Here is a 16,673-nt window from a genome sequence, read left to right on the forward strand (position 1 = left end):
CACCAACGAAGCAATTTGCCGGTCTGCATTATCGAATCTCCCGCCGGACTCCGAAGTATTTGCAGCCCAGGAAGAGGATTTCCAGACATCTCCAAGGCAGACCCGAGTCCCCAGCAAAGCTGAGACCCGCAGCCCTCGGTAGTAGCGTGGATCCGGAACTCCTGGTCACTTTGGCAAGTGCATTGACTTCTCGACGTCTCCTGAAGTTGTGCTTGGGCTGACTTGTAGCCCCCACCTTGAGCAATGAACCCACCGAAGATTGTCGGCCTGGTCATTCCGAGTGACCCGTGGGCCGCCATTTTTTGTTTCGTCTCGAGGTCCCTTCGCGAACCCTGGTCCATTGACTGGTGGGTCCCTGAGGGGGTAACTTTGTACTTCCTTGGGCTTTCCTGGTTGCTCCAGACGTGCCCCGACTCCCTACCAAGTGGTGAGTCCCTCAGACCTTGCTGGTCTGCACCGAAGCATCTTTCTCGTTTCTGCTTGGGTTGCTGTTGCCAAGGCTTGTTGTGTCCAATCCAGGCACTGACGCTGCAGCACTTGACATCCTTCGTGGTACAGCTCGAATCCAGCTCCTGGTCAACCTTGACGCCTCCTGGTCCTCGTGGCTGAAGAGTCAAGCTTCCTCTCTTTCACCTGAAATCACCCGACATCGGTGGGCATCTGCTCATCGCCTCCCTGGTCATTAGCTAGTGACCCAGACTCTGTCCCCTCTGCTTTCAGGTTCTTCTCATCTTCGATCCAGGCTTGGATCTCTTCGGACACTTCGCATCTTCACGGCAGCAGCACTTCTTCGCCAGCTCCCATTGAAATCGACGACACGACCCGACACCAAAAGACACCTATGCACCCGGCTTCCCTGGGTGAGGTAACACAAGTACTCCGGTGCTTCCGTGGGTGCTAGCCCTAAAACTTCCTAAGTCCAAAAGGGTTTGGTCCTGACTCATTTCTAAGTGTCCCTAATCTTTAAAAATCTAACTGCGACTTTCCCCATAGAAGCTAACGGGAGCTCGCGGCTGTGTTCACACACTGCACAAGGCCCCCGTGGGTCCCCTGTGTCACTACCTTGGGTGGTTCCTTGGGGTCCCAGCGATTCTACAGGCTCTAGGCCTTGTGTCTAGTTAAGTCGTGGTTCTTATACCACTATTTTAGTATATGATTTGGCTCGCCCCTAGGGCCTGACATGTATTTGTGCTATTTTACTGTGATTATTGAAGTGTAACGCATGTGTTTTGACCTCTAGTCTCAGAAAGAGACTAGGAGGGTGTGTTTAGTAATAAATACATATATTTTATATATATACCTGGTGTGGATATCTTTCATTTAGTGACTCAGGAGATTATAGACTGGTAAAACAAGCTGCTTTACATTTCTTCAAGACTTAGCCTGAAGGCTGCTCTCCATAGCTACCACGAGGATAGCTTTCAATAAAGGTTGTCTTTAACCTATAACCAAAAGGGGTTGTTTGGACTGATACAAGGTGCCCACTATAACTAGTGGGCAGCATATATCAGGCCAAATTCTCCCAGTCACTCGAACTGCAGTCCTGGTAGCCAATAGTACCTGCTCCGGTCCTCGCCACCTCGGTGCTAGAGAGCTGGTTCTCTGGAAGGACTTGATTACCACGTAATCGCCAGGGAGCAAGCAGTGGCCCTCAACTTGCGACCTGTCCGGAAGTGTCTTTCGAACCTGTTGATAAATAGAAGACAAACTGTCAGTCAGCTGAGACAAACAGTCATTCATCAATACATAGGGCACATCATGTATAGGGCATGGCTTAGGAATCCCCCAAAGATTCATTGGCCTTCCAAAAACCACCTAATACCGTGTGAGGCCAGATCGTGTATGTGGTATTGATCTAATAGATAGCAATGCTAAAGGCAGTGCATCAGGCCATTTCAAAGATGTGGAAGCCTGTATCTTGGCCAATTTTAGTTTCAGGGTAGAATTGTAACGTTCCACTAGTCCTGCTGATTGTGGGTGAAAAGCAGCATGAAACTTCTGCTTAATTCCCAACCCTTTTATGAGATACTCAACAGCTTGCCCAATAAAATGGGATCTGTTGTCACTCCACAAAACTCGGCAAATGTGGAATCGGGGAAAGAACTCCTTTAGGAGCGCCTTTGCTGTAGTAAGAGATGTATTATCTTTCGTAGCGTATGCCTCCACCCATTTTCTAAAGGCACAATCCACTACCAAGACATACTTTAGGTTGTTACAACGCTCAAACTGGATGTAATCCATTTGCAGGACCTCAAAAGGTGCAGTTGGTATTGCAAACCCTCCTGTTGGAGTTCGTGTTCCCTTCCCTTCCCAGGATTATACTGGAGACAAATCAGACAGGACTGGACTATTTTTTTAGCCATACCGACAATCCCTGGATGATCCCAAACTTGCATAAGTTGCTTTGCTATTGAGCATGCTCCAACATGTGCCGGCCCATGTGCCATATGAATCATAGGGTGTAAATAGGCTGTGGGTAACTTCCATTTGGTCATTTCTTTATTCCTCCAACAGCCCTCATCCTCCAATGCTTCCTCCTTGGACCATTGGTCTAATTCATCAACAGAGGCAGATTGTTGCATGTCCAGGGCCTCTTGCCTGACATCATGCCAACGTTCAGCCTGTGATTTAACTACATATAAAGATGTGGTACTTCGCTACATTGCGGTCTCCCGAGCTGTGTAATTCGTAAAGGCATTGCCTACTCCTATTTTATCGGTCACCTTCTTATGTGCCCTACATTTAACAATTGCCACTTTCTTAGGGTAGGTCAAGGCAGTAAGGAGATTATGTACTAATTCCCCATGCACTATTTGTGTCCCATGTGAAGTGAGAAAGCCTCTTTCTTTCCATAGCTGCCCAAAGTTATGAGCCACGCCGAAGGCGTGTTGGCTATCAGTGTAAATGTTAACAAGCAAATCTTTACTAAGCTCACATGCTCTTGTCAGTGCTATCAACTCGGCTGCTTGAGCTGACTTCTGTGGGATACGAGCTGTCTCAACTACTGTCTGAAGTGTTGTAATTGCATAAGCAGCAGATGTCGTGCCATCAGGCAACTTCAAGCAGGACCCATCAACCCACAACTCCCCATCAACACTAGAAAGAGGTGTATTTTGTAAGTCAACACGACCCTTTGTGTGTTCTTCAGTAAGGGATATACAATCACGTAGCTCTTGTGGCTGGGACTGAGTAGCTGGAAGTGGCAATAATGTAGCAGGATTCAGAGTCAAACATCTTTTCAAGTGATATGAGGGGCCAAAAGTGCAAATTCATATCCTGTCAAGCAAGCACTAGTCAGATGCTGTGTTTTTGTTTGATTTAGCAAGGCATCAACTGAATGAGATACTAACACAAACAATCTATGTGACAAAACTATTCGTTCACTCTGACGTATGGACACAACCGCTGCCGCTCGGAAACAACCAGGCAGGGCGCGGGCAACTGGATCAAGGACAGCTGAGAAATATTCACAAGGACGTTGTTTATCACCGTGTGTATGTGTTAAAACTGAGAGGGCACAACCTTCCCTCTCGTGTACATAGAGTGTGAAAGTCTTAGTGTAGTCTGGAGTTCCTAATACTGGTGCCAAAAAAAGAGCTTGATGTAGCTGTTGGAAGGCATTCTGGCATTCAGTAGTCCATGGGAGAGGCATCGGAGTGTCTTTAGTCAAAAGGGCCAACAAGGGTTTAATAATGTACGAAAAGCTAGGGATCCACTGCCTACAGAAAGAAGGCCAATCAATGCACGGACGTCCTTCTGAGTAAGGGGCACAGGTGTGTCTAAAATGGTCCGAATGCGATCTGGTGTGAGTGCACGTCCCTCCTTAGACAGGAGATGACCTAAATAGGTAACCTGCTGTCTACAAAATAGCAATTTCTTTCGAGAGACTTTGTGATGATGAGAGGCAAGAAATGATAATAATGACAGTGTTCCTTCTTTACACTGTTCAGGGGTATCGGCAGCCAACAAGATGTCATTGACATATTGAATGAGAGCCACCCCTTTCGGCACAGGAAAAGAATCAAGCTGCCTTTTCAATGCCTGACTATAAATGCTAGGAGTCTCTGTATACCCTTGTGGAGCCCTACAGAATGTGAATGATCTATTATTCAAAGTGAAGCCAAACAAATAAAGGCTGTCAGGGTGAATAGGTATTGAGAAAAATGCATTTTTCAAATCTATGACACTAAATGTTGTGGCAGTAGGAGGAACCATAGTAAGGAGTGTTGTAATGTCAGAGACTACTGGGTATTGGGGCACTACAATTTTGTTAACCTCTCGTAAATCAATAATGAATCTGTAGATTTTAGTATCAGTGTCTCTTTTCAAAATAGGAAGAATAGGGCTATTACAAATTTTATAAGGGACTTCCTCCACAACCGCCACCTTGATCAAATCCTGAACAATGTGCGTCAATGCTTCTTCGCCTTCCCGAGATATTTTATATTGGGGCAATCGAAGCAATGAAGCACCTTCCTTCACTTGAATATGCACATATGATGTAGCCTATAAAGTACTAGGTGAAGATGCCAGAGCGATATCCTCATTAATGAGACAAGATCTCTCAACCATTGAATAGTTATCATTTAAAATAACACGCACACCTTCTGGGGAACAACATATTGTAGCACGAAAATGTTTAAGCATATCGATACCCACAATATTATCCGGCGTGGTAGGGGAAAGCAAAAATGGACATGCCGCAGTGAATTTATCAAGACTAAATGCAAGTGACTGTGACAATGGGCTAGATGTAGGTGTCCCATCGAATCCTATCGATGTTATCATTGCGCCAGACAGGGGAGCCCTAGGAACCAATTTTTTTAGACAGAGCACTACGAGTAGCTCCTGATCAACCAGAAACCGATCAGTAGAGCCCAAGACATTTGCGTCAACATAAGGACATTTCTGAGCAACTGGGACCTCAACCGGTTCCTTACCCCATCCTAGGCATTCCTATTCATAATCAGAATCCACAAGACCATCAGCCTAAAAATCTGACATTTGATATTGATTTCGTCTATCTAAAGTATTAGAATAATTTGGCCCATGTTCAACTGCCTCAAACCTGGGACGAGTTCCTATTCCTCCCCTATTTCCTGAATTCCCTGGGCGTCCTCTCATATTTCCTCTACCCCGTTGATACTGCTGACCTCGCAAAAGGGGGCACTTACAAAACCAATGTCCAATCTCTTTACAATAAGCACATTGATCAGAAGACAAAGTTAATCGAGAGAAAAGGGGTACACCAGGGGTATATGCTGCACATCCGCCTCTACCACCACCTCTGAATGGTGGTCCATATACTTGAACCAACATAACTTTCGTCTTTAAATCCTTTACCTTCTTATCCTCTTTGCCTTTTGCTTCCAATTCCTGATGCTCATGATACTAGGCTATAGTCAAAAGGGAGACTGGGGAAGACGTAGTCCATGAACTCTCGCTGGCCTTTAGGCGACTAGATATTTCTGCCAACATGTTAGCGACAAATTTGTCGATGAACAGATGCTTACCCGTGCCATCTGTCAATGACTGTCCACTAAAATCATGAAATGTCTCCTCAAATCGTGTAAGGAAATCAGAAACTGTCTCATCCGCTTTCTGTTTACAATACGCTAACGTTGTCCAATCTATTTTCTTAGGGGGTATGAGAGTTTTCAACTTAGTCACAATAGCTTTGGGAAGATCTAATGTCTCCTGTTGTGGTTTCTGCGCAGGATCTCTAGCCGCATCCATTTCTTCTAAATGCACCCAAGTATCACCATATGCTACATTATCATCTATTTTCCGAATTGTTCTCCACATATCAGGGGGAAAAATAAGTCCAAAAAACATATCAATATCTGGCAAGGTCATAGTGCAGGAGCTAATGGCGCCTTCCATTTCTTCATAGAAAGCGGCCAGATTTTTCCACGGGTCAGGCAAAGCAGCCTTAAGAGCCATAACATCTGCTCTACTCCAAGGAATATAGACCCAATTATAAACAAAATATCCCTTTGCATCATCTGAAGTTTTATCTTCATTTGTTCCCGCACCCTTCGGAAGAACATACAAAGGCGCAGCTTCACGCATTAGTGTTACAGTAACTACAGTATCACTAGGGTCATTGTCTGTCCCCAAAACAACTTCTTTTTGCAACGGGGTCTGAACTGTTTGTGCAGTTTTAACTTTACCAGCTGATTTTTGCTCCGCTTTTAAATGTAGTGTATCATGTCTTAATTTAATTACTCGCCTAATTCAATCAGGTATATTTGACAAAAGGAAAGTTCCATCATTTAATTGTTTATAATCAGAATTAATATCATTGGGCTCTAACTTTTTAGAAACGTTTCTAAAACCAAGTATTACCTCCCAGGTGAACTTCTCTGCAAAATATAACTGCTCTAAATCCTTCCACTGCTGAACCATCGCTACAAGGTCTGGGGCAGAAGTAGCCCCATGAGCTTCTTTGCGAGCAGTGGATCTGATAGTGGCTTTTTCATCAACAGTCAAAGTAGAGCGAGTCTGCCGCCCATCTTGCTTATCTAAGTCTTTATCGTCTGAAGAAAGATGTTCTTCTTCAGAAAGATCATTCTCAGGAGCAGAGGGAAATTTATACGGGGGCGGAGGTCCATCTAGCAAAATGGAGTCATCCTGAGGTTTTATTAAGTATGGGATAAATGGGGCGCCTAATAGGGTACTTGACAGTTACCTCTAAACAACGCTCCCTTTCCTCTTTTTCTTTTATTGCCTTTTTTCTCTTTATTTTTTTATTCCAATGCATTTTGATATATCGTTTTTCGCTGTTCTTTTTCTGCTATAGCTTCTTCTTTCCTCACTCTCTCTTGCACTTCTTTCTCCCACATTCGTACACAATCAAACATATCTTGTCGACTTTTTCTCTTGAATAAACACTGCTCTACATATTGAATCGTTTTAAAGTCAAATGACCCATTCACTGGCCATTGTAGATCAGGATCCTTTTTCGTATATTTGTTCCACAGTGTACTATACATTATGGAAGAAATACTGTATTTGACATACATATGTCTATTAGGTGTCCCCATTGGGGGAGTCGGCTGACTTCTTTCTAAATCCATATGGGTACTACCAAGACAGCAACACAGCTTACGGAGTGTGCTGGAAGCAGGCATGCTACCAAGTTTTTGTAAAATATTACTATTCCAAAATATTCAAAAGTGGAAAAAAATCTCCACATTACCTGCCTTTATTTTTTTCAAAAAATAAATCAAACAAACAAAACCAAAATCTTGGCCAAGCAAACAAGAGTGCCGCTTCAGCGACCTTACCAAGCAAGAGTCTCCAACCTCCAACTGCCAATCTCTTGGTCGACCTAATCGTCACTGCAAAAATACCGCCAAAGGATACCTCAGTCGGGACCAGCCAACACCTGGAGGGTCAAATCAAGAAGACCGGAAAACTCACTTCGGCTGCAAAGACAAGGGTCTCCTCATGCAGGACGCCTCCTCAGCAATATTCCACTATTCCATCAAGACCACTCCTACGGACTGTCGCCTTTCCGATGAGGACCCATGTGTCGAGCGCCAACTGTGGAAATGGCCTTTTTGATGAGCACACCGGTGCAGGGGTGTTAGAACTGGCGATTTCTGGTTGGCTAAGGCTTGCGCCAAAGTCAGGCAGAAACCACCACTCTAGTCAGGGCAAGGAAGTTACACGCCAAAGATAACCCCTGCTCACCCCCTTGGTAGCTTGGCACGAGCAGTCAGGCTTATCTCTGAGGCAAGGTGTAAAGCGTTTGCGCGCGCACCCAGCAACAACACCCAAGGCCCACCACAAAGGAAACTCCACACAAGGTATTCTATAAAAATAGCCTTTGTATTATACAAAACACATTAGATAAAAACACACACTTTACAATGTGCCAACAGGCACGGGCAGAATTTACAAGGGATTATATGTACAGGGGACAGGGCCACATGGACCACTGTCAGGAATTAGCACTTTTAGATATTTATCACTTAGCACCAAATATAAAATTACTGTAGCACAAAAACAACATATATATAGCACACAACCAGTACTTACTGGTAACAAGAAAGTACCACCTACGCAACCCTAACCACCTTAGGAGACTATCACGCAGGAACTCAGAACCTCCCTAGCACCACCGGTACCAGGGGAACACAATCACCTAAGTATCACAATACCTGTAGGGGAAAACACACATTACACATGATGCATAAAACATTCAGAGGTGCAGAACATGGCACATGACGCATAAACTCATTCAGAGGTGCCTGGCAGGTAAACACATGATGCATAAAACATTCAGCGGTGTTCTGAAAGAAAACACATGATGCAGAAACTACATTCAGCGGTGTCATAAAAGGAAACACATGATGCATCAAACATTCAGAGGTGCAGGTAAGGAACATTAGCGAGAAGCTCTCATAAGCCACCACCTGTGGCAGTCCCTAGGCCAACTGGCCTTGTCGGGGCTAGGACGCTCTGTCCCAGTCAGGCTGCGCCAGCTGCGCAAACCAAGCGTAGAGTACCCAACCTAAACGTGGCAGCTGCCCACTAAGTGCTGGGCAGCTGGGAAATGGAGCGTGGGCACCACTGTGCCCTTTTACCACAACTCACAGTCACGGGGGGGCCCCTCTGGGCTCTTAGAACAGGCAATGCCCCCTGAGCCTCGCAGGCTCTAGACAAATACTGGGCCACTCGTGGGAGCCTCACCGGACTCGGTAAAATACTGCCACCACGTTGGAGCGCCACGCGCTCAACAACTACAATGTCCCCCACGTTGGAGTCCTTCTCCTGGACTCAGAAAGAATAATGCCCCCATGAACGTTGGAGTCACACTGGACTCTGACGCACAATGGACCCAACCGTTGGCGCAACTCGCGCTGGTAGCAACTCTGTCCCTCAAGCGTTGCCGCTGCCCCCTGTCAGGCGGGGCAGCGGGAGGGAAGAATGAGCACTACGCCCGCAGTGCTCGAGTTCCACACGAGGACGGCCCCGAACGATGCGCCCCACCACACCCCCAGCCACCCAAGCTGAGCCGTACTCACCGGCTCACAGGCAGACAGCACACGGAGGCGGGGTGGGCTCCCGGTCCTCCTCTCGATGGGGGCACTTCTTCTCACGGCGTCACTTCTCCCCTCCTACGAGGGCACCGGCGCGCAGGGTCGGCTCCTGCCTGCTCCGGGGCCCAAAAACAGCCGCGAGTCTCAGGAAGGAGGCGGGGTAGGCTCCCGCCCTCCTAGTTTCGTTTCCGGTTGTCCCAGCGTCCCGCCCTCGGCCTGCCTGACTTCCTGCAAGCCCGGCCGCGGCGGTGATCTCCAAACTCGGTCCACAGAGGGGTAGGCTCCCTCGGTAGAGATGATATACGGCGGGGTGGGCACCCGCCGTAAGTATAACCAAATAAGCGGGGTGAGCACCCGCAAATTAAATAATTAAATGAGCGGGGTGGGCACCCGCTATCAGGATCAGAGCGCTCACAGCGCTATACAGCAAAACAGCGCTCCCAGCGCTCTAGAGCCCATAAAAGCGCTCCCAGGCGCGGCGGGTCAAGAAGGTCCAGCAGAGAGTCCTTAAAGCGCAGGGGGGCAAAGGCTGGGCCCAGAGCCAGCTCACAGGGCCCTCCAGCAGGGAGGCAGTCCCCAGTGGCGGTCTCTCCTGGCGCCCAGCAGCAGCAGGCCCCCTCCAGATGATCCTGCAAGAGAACAACCATGTAAGGGGACACAGCCCCTTTTTATACAGTAAAAGTCTTTGTCTGAAGGTGCAGGGAAGGGGCGAACCAGTTACATCTGGTTCCTGAGCACTTTGTTTTGCTCAGCCCCTCTCCCTATTCACTGGCAGGGCTGGGTCATCAGACGCACCACAGGGGCCGGAGCCAGCAGTGTGTGGGGAAAGCCCTGTCCTATTCAGGACCCAGGAATACTCCTCCCCAGCCATCAATATGCTAACTCCCTATTCACCACTGGGTGACTCCTCCTGACTCTGGGGATTTCCTTAACCCGTCACGTGACCTCCACCAGCCAATCGCCAGACAAGCCACACATTTCATACTGCACGCTGAAGTGCCCACTTCTAGAAGTGGCACTTCCACACTAGGCACATGCACGCCGCACACATCATCGCGCAGCATTCAATCACACGAGTCCGCACATACCAAACTCGGGCCTGCACACCCCACGCATCAGGAACTACCAGGACACATACATTCCCCCATGCATTCCTATGGGAGGGCAGGCCAACCTCAACACACGCACGCACTTTACCCTGGGACACAGCGGTAAAGTGCGCAGAAACCAAAAATCATTACACCAAGTCACCCATAAAAAGCAAAAAGTTTCGGGGGTGAACCTGCCAGAAGGGCCGGGTCCAACAAGGGGTCACCCTTCTCTGTCCACGGGTGCATAGACCAACAAAATAGAGATTGGCACTGAAGCTGGAATTCAAATACGTCCACACAGCACTCTCAAGTGCTGCCTGAGGTAGTACATTGAAGTCACAGAACACAGGCGTTATATACAGCTTTTTCTGCACTGGTAAGCATGTGGATACAAATTGAAGGTACAGGCCTACACAGGAATAGTTACCGTCAAACATGGGCAGATGGGAGATCACCTAGTCAGCAAAGTGGGAGGGGGAGCAGAAGTGCTTATGGCAGCAGTAAGAGATTGACAGTTGAGTCTGAGACCAGGTATTCTGGCAGCTACAAACTCTTAACATGCACATTGCTTTTAGCTGAGTCAGGAAGTCAACTAAAATAGACAGCACAGGCAGGAAAAAAGACGAGCAGCAGAAGATGGGAGAATTACAAAGCCAACAAAATGGATGCCATAACCAAGATGGCTTCAGCTTATGCTAACAGAAATTATTTCAGATTTCCACATAGCTGCCCTCCCTAACAGTGTCAGGGGGAGGCATCTCCATCTGGCTACATCCTCCCGAAATTCCGCCAACACTCGCTTGATATTATGAGTCAGGCAGTCTTCCTCGTTCGTAGAGATATGTAATCCTAGGTATTTAAAACCGTCTTTAATTATGTGTAGGTGTTCCGGGATGGAGTACCTATCTATGGGGCTTCCAATAGGGTACAGGCTTGACTTCCCTCAATTGATGTTATATCCAGCATATTTGCCAAACTCCTTAACCAGGTGAAGTATAAGGGGTAGTGTTGTGTCAGGGCTGGAAATGTAAAGTAGGATGTCATCGGCATTGAGGGAAATCCGTTCATCAATCACCTGTCCTGTAGTGTCTTGAAACCCCTTTATTTCTGGCGTAGTTCTGATTAGGCACGCCAATGGTTCTAGAACCAGTGCAAAGAGCAGGGGGGACAATGGGCAGCCCTGTGTGGTACCTCTTTGGATGGGGAAGTCTACGGACTTTACCCCGTTGACTCTCTTTTTAGTTCTGGGGTTTGTATATAGCAGGTCAACCCAGGTTTGAAAGTTCCGTCCAAAACCAAGTTTCAAGAGTACTTGCCTCATAAATGACCAGTGGCCCGTGTCAAAGGCCTTCTCCGTGTCTAATGACAACAGCATCAGCGGGACAGGTCCTCCTTTGACGGTGTCTAGCCAGTTCGCAACTCTGCGCAGGTTGAGGCGAGTGGCCCTTTTTGGCATAAAGCCTGACTGGTCCCTATGAATCAGAGATGTAATCACTGTTAAAAGTCGCATCGCTAAAATGGAGGCTAAGATCTTAGTTTTGGTGCTTAGTAAGGAAATGGGGTGGTAAGATCCCCATTTCTCCCCGGGTTTGCCTGGTTAACATTTTTCATTTTTAAGCCTGGAATGATGAATGGCTGAGTCAGCCCTTTGTGGGTTTCAAACCTCTTAATTGCACAGTTGAAGCAGATCTCTGCAGTAGACACATAGACGTTTCAGTTATTTTACTGAGATCCTTTTCTCCAAAGATCGGTTTCTTCTATTGACAACTTTGCACTCTTCAGTAGGGATGAGCACATTAAAAAACCTTTCCTGTCGGCGGAAGCATATCAAAAAGAAAGTCCACCACATTCAGGATATGCTTCTATAGACAGAAAATACACAGGCAGTTATGTGTGGGATCCCTCATGTGCTAGAGATCTCTGTGAGATTTCCCATCAAAACGCCCCACAAGTGACAGCCGAGCCAGATTGACTGGTGTTAGACTGTTTGCCTAGAAGCCAATCAGCATAATCTAAACGCAGGCACCAGTTCTAATTGTTAATAGTCATCCAATCAGAAGTCATTAAACAACCCACTGTTTCAGCCACTCTGATTGTTAGCCAGAATAGCTGGGGCAGCTTGCATATATCTGGAATGTGTTGCAGCACACAGAGAGATAGGCATCTTGAGCAGTTCATGTTTTCAGGCTTGGAGTCCACCCCTTGGCTGTAGTCTGGCAATGGATCAAAACAAAATGTACTCTGCAGGTGGACCACAAACGCACACAATTGTACTACTTCATATTTTTTCAGCTGAATCTTTCATCCACCCCACTATTCAGGACAGGACATCAGAAAGGAAATGCCAAAAACGCTGGATTCCATGGCTTTGTGCTCTTCATTACTCACGCACAAGAGGCCTTTTTAGATGCTCCGGTGCGTTTACAAATTTGATTAACATTACCATATGACAATTAATGCATCTGGCCGCTATCAAGGGGTTCTCCTCGCTACACTTGAAGAGAGCAGATATCCCTTCTGGTGGAGGTGCTCTTACAAAACCTTCTATTTCTAGGCTTTAACTCTTTATGCGCTGAAGTTCCATATAGTCTACATTACACTTTGCTTACCTTTGGTGCCCCTGTGTTTAATCTTACTTGTCACATAGCTTTAGGATAGTCGTTTTCCCCCACAAAGGCCTTCCTCCTGACTTTTTCTGGATTCTGTTTCCATGCCTTTGCCTCATTGGGATATCCAGAGGTCCTGGCCTTTTCTTTCTTTTTTACTTCCTTGCATGCCCTTGTCCGACTTTTACTTCTGCTGGTAGAACAATTGCTGCCGGAGTTCTCAGTGTTGTCATTTTGGTCTTAGGAAGTGAAAGTTATAAATAACTTATTTGCGACCAATCAACATGACTGCCTGACAGGGTACCCTAACAATGCCAAGAGCTGCAAGATTTATAGGCCTTGGACCATCTGCATTGCTCACTATTCCACCTAAAGCCTGATTACTTGTACCCATACTCTATCACGAAAAAAATCACTACCCACGACCATTAGCCAGCTACAAAACTATACATAGTCCATGGCTACTTCAAATTGTTAACGGACATTATGGAACATCTACTAGAGCCATTGGGGGCAGAGTCAAATACGGTATCAAACATAAATAACAGAGGTGAAATGTGAAGCAACTTATACCTTACTGTGACATAAGGTTCTTATCCTGATTCTCCTTTGTATTCTACAGACCTGGAAGCAGATGAACATCCTCCTGGAACAGACATGAGCAGGGGCCGCCAAGCCTTGCCTGCCAACCTGCCAATAGGCATCCCGTGCCATGGTCCTGCCAGTCGGGCAGGTATGCATTCTCCGCCTCCCAAGCCAGCCTCAGACGCAGACTTTAATGGGACTTATGAGAGCCAGCCAGCGCGGTGCATTCACCTTGGTGGTTCCAGATTCCTAGAGTGCTCCATCATCCAGATCACTACCATCTCGCCTGACAACAGTGATAGAGGCTTTGAAGATGGGAGCCAGGTCAATGGATGGGATGGAGGAGAGCATCCTGGTCGTGACCAGCTCTACCTCCCACTGGACCCCTATGGCTACCGTGATGGCTTCTTCAGTGCCAGCTCTGCCAGTAGTCATACCTCCTGGAGTTTTTTCTCAGACGCCTCGCCCTGCGACTCCCTGCACCAAATGTGTGATGATGTGGAGACGGAGCTCAATGATGTTGTCTCTCGTTTCACCCTAATTTCTCTGCTGTGCTAACCTTGGGGATCTCCCAGACCATGGTCCTCCACACCAGCTGAGGACCAGTGGCAGCTGGGTCTCCGTGCCTACAGTTCCAGTCCATCTATATCACCACGCCAGTCACCATGCCCATCACCCAGGGAGGATATCTGGTTGTACCCCCTAGCCTTACCATCAAGCTCCTCTCGGCCTACCTCCCCCTGTGGAAAACGAAGGTACCCCAGCTCTGAGGCTCAGCCCTCCATCTCCCCTCAACCGACGACGTCTTCTGCTCCCTCACCAGTCATCTCCAGACGGAACAGTGTGATAGATGAGCACCCAGCTGCTGAGGCAGGATCTCAGAATGATCTAAACTCCTTCTCCAAAGCATCCACATTCGAGTACCAACCTACAGAGTTGGACAATATTCCCCAGAAGGCACGTAAGACATCCACTGAGCAGACTGTGGCCCTTATGCGGCAGGAGGAACCAATCTGCAATGGTTCAGCCAAGTCTCCCTCTCCAATGGCAGTCGGCAATGATGACGGACCAGTCTTGTTTTCCCCATCAAGGAAAGAGAACATGGGAATGGACTACTTGGCGGTTCCGTCCCCTCTTGCCTGGTCTAAAGCAAGGATTGGAGGTCACAGCCCTGTGTTCAGGTAAAACTTTGCAATGTCTTCAAAGTTTGTGTCTTTGTAAATATGAAGCTTATATTGAAAGTTCTTCAGCACTTTATAGCAGATTCTGGTGGCATTGTGAGCAACAGAAGACCTTCAACATCGATTCTATGCGCCCTGCCAATAGAGCTGTAATCGCTCAATTTTTTTAATGACCATTGGTACATGTGACAGAGTGCCTCTTTACAGGAATAAGATTGAACCTCTCATCCCAGGGAATATTACTTGGGAACAACCTCATTAGCATTAGGATTGCACATTCCCTTGGAGGTAAACAGATTAAAAAATAAAGCAATGATCAACAGTTGTTGGAAATTCAGCAAAGCTGATTAACGTCAAACAATTATTGACGTTTGCGAGTGCGTCAGCTTGGTGTACCTTTATGCAAGTAGCAAGCGAGCTATAGATCATTGATTCAGATATTTTGTCTGTTTTAAGAGTCGCAGCATAGCCAAATATTCCAATTAGCCCGCATTCTGCTATGTCTGTTATTTTTGGCGTTAATATAGTACCCTTTAAATATGAGGGCCAGCTGCCGCGGTCCATGCAGGTAACAGCGGTGGGGCGAGGTAAGGGGGGATTTCGAGGGACGATGCCAAGGGTAAATTAAATAAATAATTCATGTTCCCTCGGCATCGTCCCTCAAAATCCCCCCTTACCCGGCCCCACCGCTGTTACCTGCACGGACCGCGGCCGAGGGCGTGGCATTACCTCCCTATCTGAGTGTACAACATGGCAATACCACGTCTTCCCAACTTGCCGAAGTGTGAAACACATAATATTTTATTTTCCCTCCACACAAATTCTGCCAGGTATTAAGTGGAGAAATCTGCACGAGCAATAAAGTCAGTTAATTTATTCCTACTTGCGATTCAATTTTGGACAAATCAGCATTACCTGGCCTCTCAAAATGAGGACCTCTGTGTTTGTTATGTGTATTTTGTCAATTAGTAGGTTTCAATAATTTTTAATAGAAATTTTAGTAACAACAAAATAAATAAGTAGCTTTCACGTGGGAATATCAGTGTTTATTTGCAGCTCCCATATACCTGGTACCAGCGCTCATCTCAATGGGTGTATGTGTAAGCGAGCCTTCAAGAGATTGTAATTGTATCTATATAGCGCTTACACCCCTGACGAGGCAGTAGAAAGCATTCAGTATGCTCATTACATTAAATGGATGTGGGAGGCATCGCCTTAAGAAAAAAAGATCAAACACAACCACTTGAACCCCTCCAAGCCTCCCCCACCAGTCAAATTGAGTACAACTTGCGATAAATACAGAAACAGTTTACGTGGCTAACCTCCCCAACCGCCCAGCACCTCTGCACTCCAGAGCCCAAGCTCAAACCTGGGGGAAGAATTTTAAGAGTGCTAAAGGATTTGGAGCATGCCAGCTCTATACAATCGCCTTCCAAGAAAGCTAAGAGCAACGCCCTGCCCTTACTAAAGGCCTTTCCTTCTAAATGAATTGAATACATAACCCTTTCCGTGGCTGTAATATACCGCAGCTGGCGGGACCACTCGTGCATATGCGGTTCATTCTTGGTTCCCAATTTTGCTAAAACTGCTTGGCTCACTGCTAGTTCTATTATGTCGAGAATTGTCGATGATCTTTTGCTTGAAAACTTTAAGGTTTTAAAGGAGCCACCCCAGTAAAGTAGTTACCTGGTTGGCAGGAATCTCTATACCCAGGGTGTCTGAAATAGCACGTAGGACCAGAAGGGTCTATAGCTCAAATGTATCAATGCATTTCCCCATAGATACAGAATGGGTAAACCCCTTTGATGCATCTGGGCCTAAGCTTCTCATTGCCCCAGACGCTATGTGCAGTTATTCCCTTAGCTGCACAGTGCCTTCAGTAGCCATGAATTTGACAGTATTTATGGCATGCATTCTAGTAGGGGTGATGTGCAATCTGAAAGTCAATTAGGCACTTGCCTCCAGCCCCTGAGCCGGTGTGATTCACCTTCCTTGCTTGTCTCATAACTGTATTCCATTGTTATTTCAAAAATGTCTTATCTAATTTCTCATTCTACTCCCATTTAATGTGAAACCTGGGTTTACTGTTTACTAGAGTGTCTCAAACGTTCGTGTACATCTTGGGGATTATGTGTTTATCCTCTGAGACTTTCTGAAGCT

Source organism: Triturus cristatus, chromosome 1_1 (genome assembly GCF_964204655.1).
Source record: "Triturus cristatus chromosome 1_1, aTriCri1.1, whole genome shotgun sequence".
Lineage (NCBI taxonomy): Eukaryota > Metazoa > Chordata > Amphibia > Caudata > Salamandridae > Triturus > Triturus cristatus.